Source organism: Macaca fascicularis, chromosome 8 (genome assembly GCF_037993035.2).
Source record: "Macaca fascicularis isolate 582-1 chromosome 8, T2T-MFA8v1.1".
Lineage (NCBI taxonomy): Eukaryota > Metazoa > Chordata > Mammalia > Primates > Cercopithecidae > Macaca > Macaca fascicularis.
The window spans coordinates 136,701,261-136,720,391 of record NC_088382.1 but is presented as its reverse complement, the minus strand read 5'-3'; the positions used below and the strand labels follow the sequence as shown (position 1 = coordinate 136,720,391).

Here is a 19,131-nt window from a genome sequence, read left to right as displayed (position 1 = left end):
TGTATTTTTTAGTAGAGACAGTGTTTCACCATGTGGCCAGGCTGGTCTTGAACTCCTGACCTCAGGTAATCTGCCCGCCTCGGCCTCCCAAAGTGCTGGGATTACAGGCGTGAGCCACCACGCCCGGCTGATCTTTTTAATGTGTTTGTATTTTAATACCTGTCTTGTCCATCAAGAAACAGTAGTTAAGATGACTTGAAAAAGATGCATTAATGAATTAAACCAAACATTCTGTTCCAATGAATTTGTGCTAAGGAAATCACAGCAAGGAAACAGTAAGAGCATAAAAGAATCTATTGTAGCATTATATATAATGACAATTTGGATACAACCTGATGGTCCTATGTGGCCTGCAAATTATGGTATACTATGTAGTTTAATAGTAATAATCATGAAGAATGTCAAAATATGACATTCCTATAAATATAAAGCTTACCAAATCTGGCTTAATAAGTAATAGAAAACTTGATCTTTTTTATAAACATAAAGATATCAAACTGGTAGTTTAAAATCTCATTATAAAGAAAACTCTAGGTCAGATGGTTATCTGGATACGTTTTACCAAATATTAAAGGAACAAATAATTCCAGTCTTAAATAAACTCTTCCAAATGTAGGAAAAAAGGGAACACTTCCAAATTCATTTTATGAGACTTGAATAATCTTGATAAGAAAACCTGACAAAATGAAAAGAACTAAGGAAAATTATAAGCCATATCACTCATGACACGGATACATAACCTAAGCAAAATATCAGCCTACTTACTCCAGTAGTAAATCAAAATGAGAATATGTCATCACCAACTAGGGTTTTTATTCCTTCAAGGTTATCAAGGCTGGTTTAGCATTAGAAAATTAATTTAAGTAATTTACTATATTAACAAATTTTTTAAAATCTTATGATTATTCTCAATAAATAAGTTTTAATATCCATTCACGACAAACTCTCCACAAACTGCAAACGAGAACTTCTATAACTTAATAAAGTGTATTCACCAAAAGCCTAATGCAAACTTCAGATTAGGAGCTATTTCAATAATATCCATAAGATGTCTTATACCATTAGGTGTCTCACATTAGGATAGAGGCCTGTATTTGGCATAGCAGTAGATGAAAAAACAAGATATAGAGCAATTTATTATCATACATACATTTTGAGAAGTGTCTAGCCTCGGGCTTTGCACATAATAGATGTCTAAAACATGCTTACTGACTCCTAGATGAGAGAATGTTACGAGACTTTGTCAACATTTCAGAGTGGTGTGGCCTGAAGAATATAACAGCCCCCAAAGATTCTGGCTTGGAGTTGTCCTCTGGTCACAATCTGCTCTTGAGTGTGGGCTGTACCAGTCATTACATCTTTCATATTCAGCTGCCAAAAGACCTTATTTGTTCAAAAACACAAACTAGAGTTTTTCACTATAAATTTGTTCTGGACAGTTACTTTCTTTGAGTGGTACTCATAATAATAGATTGCTTTCGACCATGTAAGTTTTCTTCCAGTGTTGGAAAAATATTGGGAAAACATTTACCCTTAAAGGGTATGAAAAGATGGAATAGAAAAAACACTAAATTAGTCCTGAAGATACAGGGCTTTTAGCTCTGCTGGGTTGTTAATCAGCAGTATGATCTTTGGTGTGATTCAAAATTTTAGGACCTTATTGTCTATTGTGAAATGTACTATATGATTTACTCATTTATTCAATTAATTATTTCCTGTTGGGTATTATGGTCCTGTGCATGTCATATAGATGTTGGGAAAGTCAACAGTAATAGGAGATACAAAAGTGTGTTGTCAAATTTAATTTGCTCTTAAAAAGCTGAGGGGTTTGGGAAGGTGAGAATTCGACAGTCGTTGATTTTCTAAATTAGCCCCCATCATCTCTTACATGCTTGCACAATGCCAGGCCCTTGGGGAATATCAACAAGAATGAAGTATTCAAACTCAACACCAGAATCTTACATTTTCTATGCAATATGGTAGAATATGGGATGAATCCTAGGTTGGTGCAAAAGTAATTGCAGTTTCAGACCATAAATTTTAAATCATTATAACTAGGCTCAAACACATATTTATTCATCAAAATAGGAACCATTACAATCGACACATTTTTGCCAATGAGAAATAAGTCAGTTTATTCCTGTAGCCTAAAAATCTGTGCTTCAGAATTCGACAAACTCTTGGAAAGCATTTTCTGCATCCTGCTGGTTGTGGAAGTGTTTTCCCTGCAAACAGTTGTCGAGATACTTGAAGAAGTGGTAGTCAGTTGGTGAGAAGTCAGGTGAATATGGTAGATGAGGCAAAACTATGAAGCCCAATTCGCTCAACTTCTGAAGCACTGGTTGTGCAATGTGCAGTTGAGCACTGTCGTGGAGAAGTATTGGACCCTTTGTGTTGACCAATGCCAACTGCAGATGCCACAGTTTTTGACGCAGCTCATTGACTTGTTGAGCATACTTCTCAGATGTAATGGTTTTGCCAGGATTTGGAGAGCTGTCATGGATCAGACCAGCAGCAGACCACCAAATAGTGACCATGACCTTTTTTGGTGCAAGTTTGACTTTGAGAAGTGCTTTGGAGCTTCTTCTCAGGCCAACCACTGAGTTGGCCATTGCTAGTTGCCATATATAAAATCCACTTTTTATTGCACATCACAATCTGATTGCAAAATGGTTCATTGTTGTTGCATAGAATAAAAGAAGACAACACTTCAAAATGATGATTTTTTTGGATTTTTGCTCAGCTCACGAGGCACCTACTTATTGAGTTTTTCACCTTTCCAATTTGCTTGAAATGCCAAAAGACCATTCAGTGATCAACACTGGGTTCTTTGGCAACTTCTTCTGCAGTTGTAAGAGGATCAGCTTCAATGATTCCTCTTACTTGGTCTTTGTCAACTTCCAATGGCTGGTCACTATGCTCCTCATCTTCAAGGCTCTAGTCTCCTTTGCAAAACTTCTTGCACAATGACTGCACTGTATGTTCATTAGCAGTTCCTGGGCTAAAGGCGTTGGTGATGTTGCGAGTTGTCTCTGCTACTTTACAACCCATTTTGAACTCGAATAAGAAAATTGCTCTAATCTGCTTTTTGTCTGATATTATTTCCATAGTCTAAAATAAACATAAAATAAACATCAAGCAATAAGTCCTTATCAAAAAAATAAATTGAGAAATGTTCATTAAAATGATGTATAACATAACCACATTTCTGTAAGAACGTATTCCAATATCAAATGGCAAATTCCGACCATGCAAAAACTGCAATTACTTTTGTACTCATGTAATATATGTAAAACCTTGATCAAGTCATCCAACTACTTTGGTATGAGTTCCTGAAGTAGATTCTGAAACAAAAACTTGAGCACAGGAATTTATTTGGAATTTGATCTCAAATAAGGAAGGAACTGAGGAAAGTGAGACAGAAGGGAGAGAAAGCAATAAAGAGGGGGTCTGAATGAGCTGTTCAAACTGTTGCTGTTTGAAACCCTCGTTTCTTACTCTCTGAACTTGGGGGTAAATCTAGGATCTCTTTCATAGCATAGTCTGAACAGCTGTTCAGACTGTAGGGGTTCAGTCCTTCTGGGGACCATTTGAGTCACCATGTAAACCTCAGATTTTTCCTGCCAAGGGACAGGCCAGCTAGGATATGTATCCCCTGTCTCTTTTCTCTCACCGTGTGAGAGCTACCCCTGGCAATTTCTAGCTGCTGGTCTGATGGGTTGAGAAGCACTTGAAGTAAGAAGCTGTAAGCTTCAGGTGAACTCAGTAGCAAGCTCCAGGGACATGGAGTGTGAAATTAACAGCATCTGCTCTAGCAACCAATCACTGACTGGGTTTCCTGATGTATATTAAAAAAAAATAACTTATATCTTGCAGGACAGTTGTGGACATTAAAATTTTCTCATATTCATTTTTATTAAGAAGAAATATTTACTCTAAATGTTTCAGGGGATGGGGCAGAGTGATGAAAGCATGCAGCAGCAGTATGGTTCTCATAGCACATGAATCTTATGACCTGGGAAGCAGGAGTTATAAGCCTGTCTTGTCTTCAGAATCTCCTTTGAACAGGCTCCAAGAGAGGATTTTGATAAGGACTTAATGAAAGAGGCCAAGTAGTAAAGTTTGGGTTTATTGCAAATGTTTATTTAACTCAGACACTTCAAAAGCATTTTTTGGAGAAACAAGTTAGCTGAATCAACATCCCTGGCCCACATCAGGATCCTAGCCTGGGGTACTGAATTTAGTTAGAGCATTTGCTAACCTAAGGCTCACATGGGAGTACACCTGTTTAAGATTTGACAGTCTAATGTCAGGTTTCAAGGTTGCTTTTTCCTTGGTGTAGGAGGGGACACCTGAAGTAAGATTGGTGAAGGGCAGTGGTTCTCAAACTTGAGCATGCATTAGGGGGACCTGGAAGGCTTATTAAAATACAAATTTCTGGATTCCACACCCAGAGTTTCTGATTTAGTAGGTCTAGGATGTGGTCCAAGCATTGGCTTCTCTGAGAAGTTCCCAGGTGATGCTGATGTTGTCTGGGGAACACATTTTGAGAACATATGGTTTAGAAGAAGCTAGAGTCATTTGAATGAGTAGGAGAAGTCAAGGGTGGGAGTGCTCTGCTGAGAAGTGCATTAGAAATATGGTCAGACCCAAATTCAGCATCAGCCTCTACTCCTTGGTCTTTGGAGATCACTGCAAGTTCATCCTCCAAATGAATGCTTCTATTTACTTTTAGTTCAGAATTTTGCCTTATTCCTACCCTAGCCCATAAATGCACCACCTCAGACTAGCCTTCCAGAAGAAGACTGAACTTGGAATCGAAAGGCGAACTTCACTAATAACTAGACTTTGCATGGAAGGAAGACAAAGACAAAGAAAAAGAGAAAGAAAGAAGAGAAGGAGTGAAAAGGAAAGATGACAGACAGACAGAGAGAAAAATAACATTATGAACCCTTATTGTGTTCCAAGATCTATACTTTAAATTTTCACATACTTTAGAATGTTGAAGTCTCACAAATATTCAGCAAGACATGTGTTATTATCTCCATCAGGAAACTGGAGCTTAAAGAGATTATAGAATTTGCCCAAGTAGGCAAGACTTACGAAACGCATAAGCAGGACTCAAAACTAAAACTGTTTCATTCTAACTCTATTGAAATTTCTACCGTTCTCTGCTGTCAAAAAAATTGTGTCACTCACTATAAAGGGATCATAAATGACTTGGAATTGGAAAGCAGAATCACATGGGCAAAATAGTGGTTGCCTCAAATGTTCAACTGATTTTTGTATTTACAATCATGTTGTCTCTATAACCCTCGTTTCTTACTCTCTGAACTTGGGGGTAAATCTAGGATCTCTTTCATAGCATAGATGTAAAAATGAGGTGAGACTAGGTAATCTCTCTGCCTTTGTATCTGCTAATCTCATGATCTCGGACTGAGACTCTATTCTAGGTAGAAGCAATTACGTTGCACATACCCCAGGAATGGTAGTTCTGATTCAAGAAAAGATCCCTCAATACAGGGCTTCTCAGAATGCTGAGAACGGGTCCAGGGAAGTGAATGTGGGGCCACCAGCTTGACCAAAGTGGAAGCCTATGAGGCCATCACTTTTCTCTGAATGGGGCCATGACATAGCCTAACAGATTGAGAATTGATGGTATTCAACCTGGAGAATTGTTTCAGTATCCTAGTAAAATTTGCCTGTCCAGTGAAAAAATGCTGGTGATTTTAAGGTGGTCAGTTCTGTACAGTTTTATAATTTCTACACAAATATTTCTAAATTTCTCCATTTAAGGCAGGGCATTGGCAATATTTGGTATGATCAAATTTAGCTTGCAAAATGTAGAGTTCAAAACAAGAGTGCAAGAAGGAAATTCCAAGAACAACTTTCACTGAGAGATGAGGGTGATTCCCAGTGGTTGCATTATCCAGATGTGGGATGAGCTTGCCCAGGCATTCCCTTAAGTGGTATTAAATCTGATACTGGACAAACACTTACAGAGCATATTATGCGGAAACAGACAGTGGGTCTGGGTAAGTGCTGTGTCCTTTCCACCTTCTAGTCTAGGCAGGTGTTTAAAATACTGGGATCTAGGACGAGTTACGAGTCAAGAAGAAGATCCATTGTGACCATTTGGGATGCTTCAGCAACATGCTATTTGGTAAGCATCAGTCCAACATTATCTAGACTCTGAAAAGAGACTAGGTTGAAACAAGAAAAGACCTCTTTGAACTTGTAAGTAAACACAAACTGCAGAAGTATACCTGTCCAGTATCAAGCAATTTTTCTAAGTACAAACCACAACCAAATTTAAAAACTAAATCCTACATGATATTCAAATATGTGGTTCTTGATGTGGGCCAAAAGGGAAATTAAAAGGGCATGAAAGAGAATCCAAAGGGTGGGGATCAGCAGTGCTGTTTGTTTGAAGCTCATTTGCATAGAGAAAAATATTTGACTATGAAGGCCCTCACACGTGAAAACTAGAGCACCAACCCTATGAAAATCACATAATCTGATCTCACCCTGCTAAAGTTTAAATCTGGACTCATTTATGTAAATTATCTGGAAGAAGGTAATTTTTAATATTTTAATGCTTGAGTTCTTCCACTGAAGAAGTTCCACATAGAAGAAGGAGCTTACCACTTGAGGCTGTGTCTCCTCTCCCCTAAGAAGCATTCTGGAACAAAGCTTTGTCATCTGAGATTGTGTGTGTGTGTGTGTGTGTGTGTGTGTGTGTGTGTGTGTGTGTGTGTTGTGCATGTCTGTTTATGCACATGTATGGCAAAACTAGAGGACAGAGTAAAATGAAGCCATTTTAGAAGCTGAGGCCCAAAGAGGCATCCCCAAACAAAAGTATAAAAAACAGATTGAAAAGGGGTACAGGACCAAGAATCCAAAACCTAGGAACAGGGAAGAAGGAAGGGGCTTCACAGTAGCAGTGTTTAGTGATGGGATTTGCAGGCAGCTGCACCAGCTCCCTGCCTATGCCACTTACAAGTCATGTTGACTGACATAAAGTACTCTGGTTCTCAGAACTTCTGCTTCCTTATTGATTAAATAGTAAAAATACCTACATTATGGAGTTATTTTGAGATTGAACTGAGATAATATGTATACAATATTTGGGAAATTCCCTAGATCTAAATGCTTAATCATTGTGGGCTAGTGTTATTGGGGAGGAAACAGAAAGAGATTTGGAGCAAATGCCAACTAAATCCATTCTCTAAACTTTATATGCCACTCAACATGGATGGGATATCAGACTGCACAAAAGGGCTTGATAGCAGCAGTATAATGTCACTGTGAGGCTTAAATAAAATTAGATAAAATTATATGCACACACAAAATTATATATAATTGTCTGGTACATAGCATTCAGCAATTCATAGCTCTTATTTTTATTGAGAAAATATCTTTCACCTATGTTCCTAAGATTAATTAATGCTAGAAAATGCTCTTGTCATGAATATGAAAGTCAGAAAAGGGAAAATAATGTCAATAATAAATATGGGGGAAAAGTCCAACATAAGGATATGAATTAAAACAATAACATTTTTTACATAATATAACACAGATATTATTTATTTTAATGGCAAGTCCCGGTGATGCAGAGGATTCACTAAAGTAAGCTTGGTTATACATAACTGTTGGGAATGTAGATGAGAATGAGCCCCTTTAGAAAGTTATTTGGTAATATATAATAAGAGCCTTCAAGCATTCAAAACCTCTTCCCAATAATTCCATTTCTTAAAGACCAACCTACGGAAATAATTTAAAACACAATGGAAAATGGATGACTGTGCTTCCCTGTAGTATTTTTTCCAAGACAAACAATGGGAAAAACCCTAAATAGTTAATAGAGGAGGGATGTTAGCTTATGTAATTCTACTTTGGAATATTTACTCAATGAAATGTCATATAGCCATTAAAAATAATGCCAAAACAGAGTTTAAAATAACATATTAAAAGCTTACAATGTCATGCTAAGGATAAAAACAAGATATAAAATTGTTTAAACAGCAGACTCACAGTATATAAAACAACTCAATAAAAACTGAAAGACAATATACTGATCTGATAGTGATGATCTAAAGATGATTATTAATTTTCTTTATGTTCTCCTGTATTGCAATTTTTTAAAATAATCATGCATTTTTGAATAATAGTAAAAAAAATCCAATGTCTTTAAACATCCCAGTTACCAAATTCTCTAGTACAGGAATCAGAAACTATAGTGCAGGAGTCAAATCCAACCTGGTACCTGCTTTTGAAAATAAAGTTTTATTAGAATACAGCTATTCTCGTTGACGTAGGTATTGTTTATGGCTTTTTCACTAATATGGCATCGTCATGTAGTTGTGATAGAGACAGTATGGACCACAAAACCCCAAATATTTGCTATCCGACTTTCTACAAATCTTGAAAGTGGATGCTATCTAAGCTCAGAAGACATTTCAACATCCTAGTAGAAAGTATCTGTCAAATGATAAAATAACTGGTGATTTTGAAATGATTGGACTTTTTTTTTCCTATAATTTTATAACTTCTACACAGAAAACTCCATATTTCTCCATTTAAGTGAGCGTACTGGCAGTATTTGCTAATACTAATTTTAGCTGGGCTGTGGAATTCAAAAGTACAAGATGGGAACTCCAAGGACAGCTTTCACTGCAACATGAGGATGATTCTTAGCTATTAAATTATCCAGACATGGGACAGTCTTGTGCAGGCATCTTGTTACTCTTTGGGTGATATTAAATCTGATGCTGAACAATTAGAGGGCGTATTATAGGAAACAGGCAGTGGGGCTGGGTAAGTGCTGAGTTCTTTGCACCTTGAAGTCTAGGCAGAATGGCTGAAAAACTGGACATTGGGATGAGATATGAGTCAAGTGGAGAATATGTCATGACCATCTGGGATACCTAAGTTACTTAACTTGGACCACATTCCCACTACTCCATTCTACATCATCTATTTACAAACTACCAGCTACAGGAAACTCATCCTTTCTAAGGTACTCCATTCCACAACTGTTTATTTTTTTAAATTTATAAGTACCAAAGGGCTTACCTTGTATATCTGCGCACCCCTTGACCCTTGGCATTATCTTGGGAGGTTCCAATAGATTTCTCTTCTGACTTCTAGTGATTAAAGGCCACTTAAGTTCCTTTGCATCATCTCCTTCCTCCCTGTAGCTTGGCCTGTGGGGCCTACACTGGCACTTAGAGGCATGTGGGAAGGAAGATGTGAATGTTCCTTATCCGTTGGTGTTTCTGCCTCTTCTCCATTAGTCTTCATGGCCTTATTAAGAGGGGATCCTGATTCTGGCTCTCTGGGGTGCCTATGTCAGCTCTCCTTCAGGCTTTGCAAGGCTTCCACAGGTGCTAGTTAAGTGTGAGACTTAACGGTGGATCTCTTTAATTGCTCAGGTTCCCAAGTTGGCTATGCATCTTATATCCTTTGATGCTGTGGTCCGCTGCCTCCAGACCACCATAGGTGACTCTGTACTCAAGGGAGATGCCTTTCTTCATTATAATTTGACCTGTGGGAATTCATACATTCTTGTCTCACCAAATTGTAAGGGTACAGATGCTTTCTCTGCCTTCTTGCCACTTTCCTTTCCTTCCTATCTGCACAAGTAGGCAACAGTGTAGAGCAAGCTGCCTATGCAGAAATCCAATATTCATGTGTGGTTCGGAGCCACTCCCTCCTCTTGGCTTCAGAAAAGTGTAGGACAACTTCACTGGACATTCTACTGGTCCAAGTCAAAACTCTGACAAATTTACTCTTCCTTCTACTCCCACTCAAAGTGTCTTTTTACATTGATTGATATGGGAGGTGACTAGGTGCCTGGGCTGATTGGCAGAAACAGCAGAACTGCTGAAGTGCTTTTGAATGAACACCCAAGGAAGATTTCTGTGATGATTTGTAGCTCTATATAGATGTTTAGGGCACTAATGATTTCTTATCTTCAGCTTTGGGGTCTACTCACAATTTTGGAGCAACAAGCAAAGCCCAACTCAAAAGTCTGTTACATTGTCATTGACCAGCCTCATCACAGTTAGCTAGAGTATGTTCTGTGAAGTCCAGTCCTAGGAAATGCTTCTGCAAGAATCTCCCTCATGGAAAACACTGTGAATAAAAAAGGCTTTGACGAGTCCTACAGTTTATTTTCTTCATGTAGGAATGACCACTGTGTCCTAGTTTACAGTGTATACAATTTTTTCCTTTAAATATGCTCTCATTCATTCATTTATTCATTCAACCATCCAAAATATATTAAGTACTTGCTCTACTCGAGGTATGAATTCAGTATATCTACTGGAAAAGTTATTTGTAATCTTATTCTTTTGTCACAACAACCCTTTGAGATGGATGCAGCAGATAATTTACTATTCTCATATTACACATGAGGGATCTGAAGATCAGAAATACTGAATAATCTTTCCAAGGTTATATAGCTATTAAGAAAGTAGAGAGGCCGGGTACGGTGGCTCACGCCTGTAATCCCAGCACTTTGGGAGGGCGAGGCGGGTGGATCATGAGGTCAAGAGATTGAGATCATCCTGGCCAACATGGTGAAACCCCATCACTACTAAAAATACAAAAATTAGCTGGGCATGGTGGTACGCGCCTATAGTTCCAGCTACTCAGGAGGCTGAGGCAGGAGAATAGCTTGAAATTGGGAGGTGGAGGTTGCAGTGAGAGTGAACTGAGATTGTGTCACTGCACTCCAGTCTGGCAACCAAGAGAGACTGTGAAGAAAAGAAAGAAAGAAAGGAAGGAAGGAAGGAAGGAAGGAAGGAAGGAAGGAAGGAAGGAAGGAAGGAAGGAGAGAGAAAGAAAGAAGGAGAAAGAAAGAAAGGGAAATCAGAAGAGGAGGGGAAGGAGCAGGAAATTAACTAGCATATTGTGAGATCCTAGACTTCATCATACTACTACTCAAGAATGTTTAGGAACAAAGCCAATCTACAAGGAAAGAAAGTATGGAGACAAATTCTGAATTCTTAAACAAATTTGACAGTATGATTGAATGCTGGGACAACATCAGATTTTTAATATAATTTTGAGGCACCATTTTGCATGTCGTGGTGAGACAACTGAGTAAACACTGGCTGAGTCTCACATCAGAATTCTCTCTCTCTCTCTCTTTCTCCCCGCTCCACCCCCGTCCCCTTTCTCTATGTGATTTTAAATGCCACAAGACTCACCTTGGGACATTGGTTGAACTGACGGACAAACAAAGGAATGACAACAAATAGACTCGTTTAATTGGCCAAACAACAAAAGTAGACTGACTATGAATAGTAGGCAACCAGCTGGTGTCAGCTTTTTCTGAACTTGGTGAGAAACTTCATCAAGTTATCTACCAGTCAAAAGAGAATTCCAGAAACCCTCTTTATTTGGAAGCATGAGTATTGGAACTGAGCAACAAGGGTTGAGTATGTTTGAAACTGGAAAAGAAAGCTTCACACAGTACTAAATATAACTTCCTGCCAGGCAGGTATGGGCTGCTTGCCACATTTTGATGGTTGTCAGGATCCCAAAACCACGAAGAAGGCCAATGTTTTGATACTAAAATTGCTTTCAAGTCAGGCAAATTTGCCTTATTTAGGGGGAGATGAGGTTGGAAGGAATTAGTTAATTATCTCTCACTCCTAAACTTTCCAAATTTTAAATATAAAATTTACTTTTGCATAACTAGAAACAAAATTAAGATAATAAAATTGCCTCTTACATTCACAGCATACTTTTTCATAGAAAGACAACTTGAAATATACATTTACCAAGACAACTTAAAGGAAGGTAAATAGAAACAAAGGAAAGTCCCATTATATCAAATGACATTGACCAAACAATGCCTCTTAGAACTTCTATTCCTGTTTTCTGTTAAGTTTCTTTTGGACAGCAACATCCTTGAGGGCAAGCAAAAGGTCTGTCATCTTCCTTGTTTTATTCCCAGTGCCTGGTGATGTGCCCTGCACATGAATAAAGGAATTCTCAAATTCCTATTCCCTGGAGACCACAAAGGGGTAATTACTCACTCTGAAAGTAGCAAAATGGGTGGTGTGACTGAACTATTTACATGCGCAGGGTTAACTATAGGTAAATCCTAGCTCTAATATGAATACGAAGGATTCTGCTTTTCTCCATCACTAATGTTTGGCTCTCTCCAGAGTGAAGGCAGGCAGCCTTTTTCAGAGGTTGGCAAATCTAAACATTGGCAAAATTGTGAGGTTTGCTGTTTATTTTGGCTACATTTGTAATGTACTCCTTATGACCCAAGTATCTTTCTTTGGCAGCGGCGTTCTCCATCTCTCCAAGATCTGAGAAAAGCCTCACCTTACTAATTCTTAGAAAAATGGGTCCATTCAACTTCTCATTCCTTTAGAGTCTTATGGTTACAAGGGTGTCCCATAGGTATAGGAAATCATTAACATGACAGGAGACAATAATCAGTAGAAAAAATGATCCAGACACATCAGGCTGAAACTTATCAAATGAAAAGGACCATAATGCCAAACATTTTGACTAAAAAATATTATAATTTGATCTCAATGCAGAAGATCAGGTTGGTTTGTAGATTATGTTTTTTTAAAAAATCTAGAAGGAGGAGAGGTAAGGTGAGTATGTGACCACAAACTGAGCCTGGAGTATAGTGTAACTTTGTAAATATATGCAAGGGGGAGTCCCCGGAAGAAACACTCAAAGACCTTCAAAGAAATCAATGATCATAGCTAGGAACATCTCAAGGAGACATGCTATGCCACATCCTATGTCATTTAAATTCTCTAAGCCTCAGGATTTCCATCTGAAAAGCAGAAATAAAAAACCAATGGTGTCTTGTCCTCAGTGATACCATGATGATTAAATAAGTCTAATTACAAGTTGTTCTGATTATTAGTATTATTTTAACACTAATAAATTCAAAGTTACATTTATCTGGGAATACATAAAGGAGCATTGGAAGAATGAAGCTGGATATAGAAGTTCCAGTTTAATAAAATCATTTAGCAGAATACGTAAATTATAGATGTAAATGTATATAACACAAGCTTAATGTACATCAAGCCAGACTTTTTGGTTGATTAGGATTTCACCTGGCATTTAAGGTGCTTTGAATGGACCCCTACTTCTGCAACTTTGTTTTCACCCATTTGCTGCCTACAGTTGATGTCCCAACAGCCAAGATGCTTTTTGCCTTCAAGTCATTCCATCATCTGACCCCTCCACTCAAAATGTTTTCTCTTACCCTATTACTTGTTTATTTCTTCAAACGCACTACCCTCAAAGAGAAAACTATGTATTTATTTACTTCATAGTTGATGACTCTGTATGTTTCAGGCATGGAGAGTCCGAAATAATTTTAACTACAGGTTTTAGGTTGCCTTGCTGAAGGAATGCTACAAAACAGAGTTTCAGGATCTTAGAACAATTAAGATATAACTTCTCACCAGTATGTGGGGGCCTGTGGAAACTGACTCAATATTTCCTGCATGGAAACAGCATATTATTTCAGGGAGAGCCATGAATGTAAATCTTAAGAGTATATTTCAGCCAGAGATTTTTGAAGCACTTTAGGAACATGAATACCCTTATTCTTCTTATTCATAAAACACACATCTATTGATGCTGATCATAAAATCTCTTGTTAAGCATTCTTAGGTACCCACACTCGCTGATGCATTTTCTCAATGGAGTCTAGCCTCCCTTGTGGTCTCCATTCTTGGGCTGTAACTCAGAAACCCTACCCTTTGGAGTGTGCTTTGGCCACTTTCAGGAACAGGGATTTCTCTGTTTAGATCAAGAGAGCATAATGAAACATTGTCTGCTACAGTATCAAATGTGAAGTTTCCCCTAAACTAATTGCTGGGGAAAACATTTTGCCTTCATCAAGCAGGGCCTGAAGTCAGAAAAATGGAAATGGAAATGAGGGGTTGGAGAGGGTGGGCAGAGAATTTGCATGGACTGGGGGAAAGTTTTCCATAAACTGAAAAGCTTTGCCTGGGGGCTGAAATGAAGATGGTGTTCTGCTTGGTTCTACCATCTAGAAAGGAGAAGCTGGCTAGGGCTAAAGAAAATTGAAGTCTAGACAAGACCACCCTTCCACTTACTAATCTTGATTCTGTTTACTCATTTGCCAAATTATGATAATTCTAACTGCTGTGTGTACCAACTCTTAAACACATTTTATATAAAGTTCAGGTGAGACACAGAAATAGATATGAAAATGTAATAAAGAATAGAGCAGTGATTTTCAAAGAAGTTGGTTTTGAAGTGAAATTGAATTCCCCTCAGGAGCTTTGTGCTAAAATGTATGCACCATTTCCTCCTTCCTTGTCCCCCATCCTTGTACTGAAAATTAAAATGATTAATTTGAAACTCTATATTCGAATATAGTGAGAAGACAGCACTACAACAATGCACCCAAACAAGTGAACATTTATTGAGTATTTTATATGTACTAAAAACTGTGCTAAATCATTTACATACATTTCATCACTTAATTCCCATCATATCCTTATTGGTTGTATACCATTGTTGTCCTCTTTTCACAAATGAATAAGCTGAGCAAATGAGGAAGTATGTTTAATGAACGATCTCACTTATAAAGAACTACTCTCTATACTTCAACAAGGGAGGAAAAAAATCACATAATATACTTGGGATTTCATACTGGGGCAATTATTCCAAGGGTAAAACTAAATATCTACCTTGTGTTACTCTTCTCATCTGTCAATTAAAGAACACTGAGAAGTTTGCTTTACCACAACTTCTTCTTAGGAGTGGGTCTGACTTCAGCTAAATTCAATGTTTAGAGAACTTAAGTTAATGTTTTAAAACATATTGTAGTTATTTCGACTGGGAGCCTGTTGTCCCAATCTTAGTAGTCTACATCTACAGAGCATGTGACCGTCAATGGATTATTTAATCTCCCCGAGCCTTTGGGATTTTTTTTTATATATATATAACATAAGACATAATAAAAAGCTCAGATGAATGACCTGTAAGTTTTTATTTTTTTCTGTAATTAACATTCTTTTTTAGAGAATTCATCTTCATGATCTAGATGTTAGGAATAATCCTGTCCCTCTTAAAGGATGATACTGTAGTAGGATGGAGACCAGTAATAGCAAAGAGATTTCCAAGAATCTCCATCATGATCTTCCCAAGGAAGTGGTTTTGAGGTCTGCTTATATGTCAGTTGATCATAATAAAACAATCAAATAAGAATGATAGAGGGTTTCAACAAGACAATAAAAGATGAAATATTATTAATTCCAGCACTAGAAAATCTCAAAGACAAGGCAAGATAGTAATACTATAGTGATTAAGATAATGATCTTTAAAGACATTCTTGCAGCTTGTAACTACATAACTACTTTTATGATCATTAAATTAATATATAATTAATATAGTCTCCCTCTCTAAGCTATACATTTCACTTAGATAGCAACTATAACTATTTTATGCATATATTGCCAGCAAGCACAAGTATACTATCAAAGTGGACTTATGGACTTACTGGTATTTTGGTCCAATACTAAAGTACTGAATAAATGAATAATAGATTCAAATTTCAGTCTTCTTTTTTACTAGCTATATAAATCTCAACTTTAGTAATCTAATCTCTGCTATTTTTAAACTCATCTGTAAAATTAAAACAATAGTAGTGTCCACCTCTTTGGGATTTTTCAAAATAAAATAATACATCTAAGCTATGAAGAAAATGGTGGGTAGAATAAAAATAATACGGTTGACATTGTATAATATTCATTACACCATTTTTCCTTCAAGTTCTGAGCCAATTAAGAAATAGACAGTAGACCGGCCAGGCGTGGTTGCTCACGCCTGTAATTCCAGCACTTTGCTAGGCCGAGGTGGGCAGATCATAAGGTCAGGAGTTCAAGACCTGCCTGGCCATGATTGTGAAACCCCATCTCTACTAAAAATACAAAAAAATTAGCCGGGCATGGTGGCAGGCACCTGTAATCCCAGCTACTCAGGAGGCTGAGAAGGAGAACTGCTTGAACCCGGGAGGCAGAGGTTGCAGTCAGCCAAGATGGTGCCACTGCACTCCAGCTTGGGTGACAGAGCGAGGCTCCATCTCAAAAAAAAAAAAAAAAAAAAAAAAAAAGAAAAGAGAAGAGAAAGAAAAGAAAATAGACAGTGGACCTTTGCTGGTGAATCTGGAATGAAGAACCCTGCTTAGACTCCAAGACAAAATAGGCTGTCAGCTCCTTCCCCAGATTTGAGTGAACTAAAGACCGATAAAGCCATTGATCAATAGCTGGTCTCTCTTACCATGTGAAGCAGTTCACACCACACAGTTGAAGAGAATGGGTGCATTCCAAGAGGTGGTATCTAAAAGAGATTGGAGAAGAGAGTTAGGCTGCATGTGCTCAGGGTTCCTTGGCTAATCTCTAATATCATTGCCCCTTGGAGTGGAGTAAGTAGGTAGGGGAGAGAAAACTAAGGATTTTAGCATACTCTTAATATTTCCAAGAAGACAAAAGTTCTTATTTTATGGGCCTACTCAGAAACACTAAAAGAGAGAGAATGGAATCATCTCTCTCAAATAATAACACCAACCTCATAGGAATGTCCTGAGGCTAATATGTGAAGTACAGATGCTTTTAAACTTACAATGGAGTTACATCCCAATAAACCCATTGTAGGTTGAAAATAATATTATGTTGAAAATGCATTTAATACCCATAACCTACTGAACATCATAACTTAGCTTTGCCTGCCTTAAATGTACCCAGAACAGTTACATTAGCCTACAGGTTGGCAAAATCATCTAACACGACACTTTTTTTTTCATAACAAAGTGTTGATTTTCTCACATACTTTATTGAATACTATAATGAAAGTGAAAAGCAGAATGTTTGTATCAGTACTCAAAGTACAATTTCTATTGAGAATTCCTTTTGTACCACCCTAAAGTTGAATCCTCATAAGCCTGGGACTTTCTGCTTTGAAGTTCTTTTAACTGACCTATAGCAATGCTCTCCAAGCCACTCAGTTTGAGATCTACAATAATCTGATGCTGGTGTTTAGTCGGCCAATTTCTAATAATCCCTTACACTTCTATCCTTGGCAGTTAAATTTTACATGTGCCAAGAATCAGTCATATTGACTCCCAAGCTCATTTATTCTACTGGAATTAACTGATTAATAAAAGGCTATGTAAACACATGAAATATGATTTTGATAAGTCAATATTTTGGAAGGGTTGATAAAAATAACGCTCCCAAAAGTGCTATTGCAACACTATTGTAAAACATTGGAGAAAACGTAGAATCTTAAGAGGTTTTGTCTTTTGATTGTTGTTTATATTTTTTACATTTTCTCTCCTTTCAGAAAAAGAACTAAAAATTACAGATAAGTATATTACTGTATTATGGGTGTGGCTTATAAAAGAAAGATGACACATAACTCTATTTTATGGGCTCATTATCAAAGGCAAGGACTGCTCTTTATTCAAAGATTGGTGAAAGGAAGTTAATTATTAAGATACATTTTCACTTTTATGAGTTAAAACTTCTACTGAACGATAAAAATCAGTTGTAAGGTAAAATTATAAATATTACAAAAGATTCAGGAAAGCGACTTCCTTGAATACTATTCAAAGGCATTTACAAATGAAGATCTGGCTTAGATATGTTAACAATTGAATAAAATACATTAATCAAGATCATGACACCATAGACAGTTTAAAAGTGACTCATTTGACTCTCAAGAAATTTAGAGAAATCCTTGGAAAATTTGTGACTCCTGGTATGTTTTTGAAAAATATGATTCTTTTGATTAGGCTACAAATTCTTGATTGTTCCACATATGGCCTCTACTTTGTATGTAGCCCAGTGCTTGATGTATATCAAGACTTTAACAATGATATGTATTCATATATGAACATATTACTATTAGTAGTAGTACTTGTTGCATTTAACTTTGCCCTCTATCCTAACGTAGATATTAAGGAGCCAGTTGGCAGTCATGACTTCTGTCTTCACATGTGTTGCTCCTATAAAACCACTCTTCTGGTTATGACTGCCTGCCTAGACAAAAAAAAAAAAAAAGTTTTCTTGTGACTCTATTTCTGCCCGACTATTTACCTAATTCTTTCCTGAGTGCCCATGTAGGGCAATAAGCGGTATTAGGAGCTGATTTGATAGCTCATCCCTAAACTAAAGTGTATCTTAAATTTGACTAAATTCCATAAATGTTTTATTAGGACCATTCATTCTGTTACTTGGTTAGCTTATATAATTTATAAAGAAAAAGAAAGAAAGAGAGAGAGAAGAGGGAAAAAAAAGGAAGGAAGAACTCCTGCCTTCAAGGACTTTATAACTGAGCTAAGTACATTGGCACAGAAATGAACAACTCTAATTTAGGACCTTATGGAAGAGGAAGAATAAAGACTAGACAGAGAATGTTGTCAGTTACTCTATCTTGGTGTGTGGAGCTAGAGGTAGCTCATAGAGGGCTCAAGATTATTTAAAAACTAGTTTTGGTTATTTGTGTTGGGTCGTGAAGTATAAGCAAAACTTTACAGATTAATGTTGATGAGGAAGAACATTACGTATCAAGCAGAACCGAGAAAGAATAAGGAATATATAGAGAATGGCTGTTGGTTTGGTGTGTCTAGAAGGAAAACCATGCTTGCCTCAGCGAGAGAATAAATAGTAGAAATACCAGAAGACTAATCTAGAAAAGTAAGTTGATTTAGTATAAATACAAGAATATCCTAAACAGCTCAATAAATTACTCTCTGAAGAATCTGGTTTATTATCATAAGATAGTGGTTCTCAAGATCCACAGAACCTAAGAACTGGTCAGAAATGAAATTATCAGGCCTGACCCGAGACCTACTGAGTCAGAAACTATAAGTGCTGGTTCCAGGAATCGATGTTTTAATTCCATATGCAGGTGATTCTGATACAAGTTTGAGAACTACAGCCATACGCAGAAGAGATTATTCATAAAATGTTAATCAGGAAACAGCATAGTCACATCTGAGCTTTTCAGTAATTGCCCTGGCCCCTTGTAGAGAATGGACTGCAAGCAGGGGTGCTGGAGTTTTCCTAGGGGGATCTTTAGTAGCTAAAGGGAGAAGCA

General features: G+C 37.3%; 1 long non-coding RNA gene across 1 annotated transcript in view; it reads right to left on the bottom strand.

Annotated features, from left to right (window-relative positions):
* Positions 1 to 19,131, bottom strand: part of LOC107130692 (uncharacterized) — a 530,980-nt gene that overhangs the window by 372,753 nt on the left and 139,096 nt on the right. The window contains exon 3 of the long non-coding RNA XR_010577486.1: positions 16,312 to 16,371. This is a non-coding gene — a long non-coding RNA (uncharacterized lncRNA). The remainder of the gene's footprint in view (positions 1 to 16,311; positions 16,372 to 19,131) is intronic.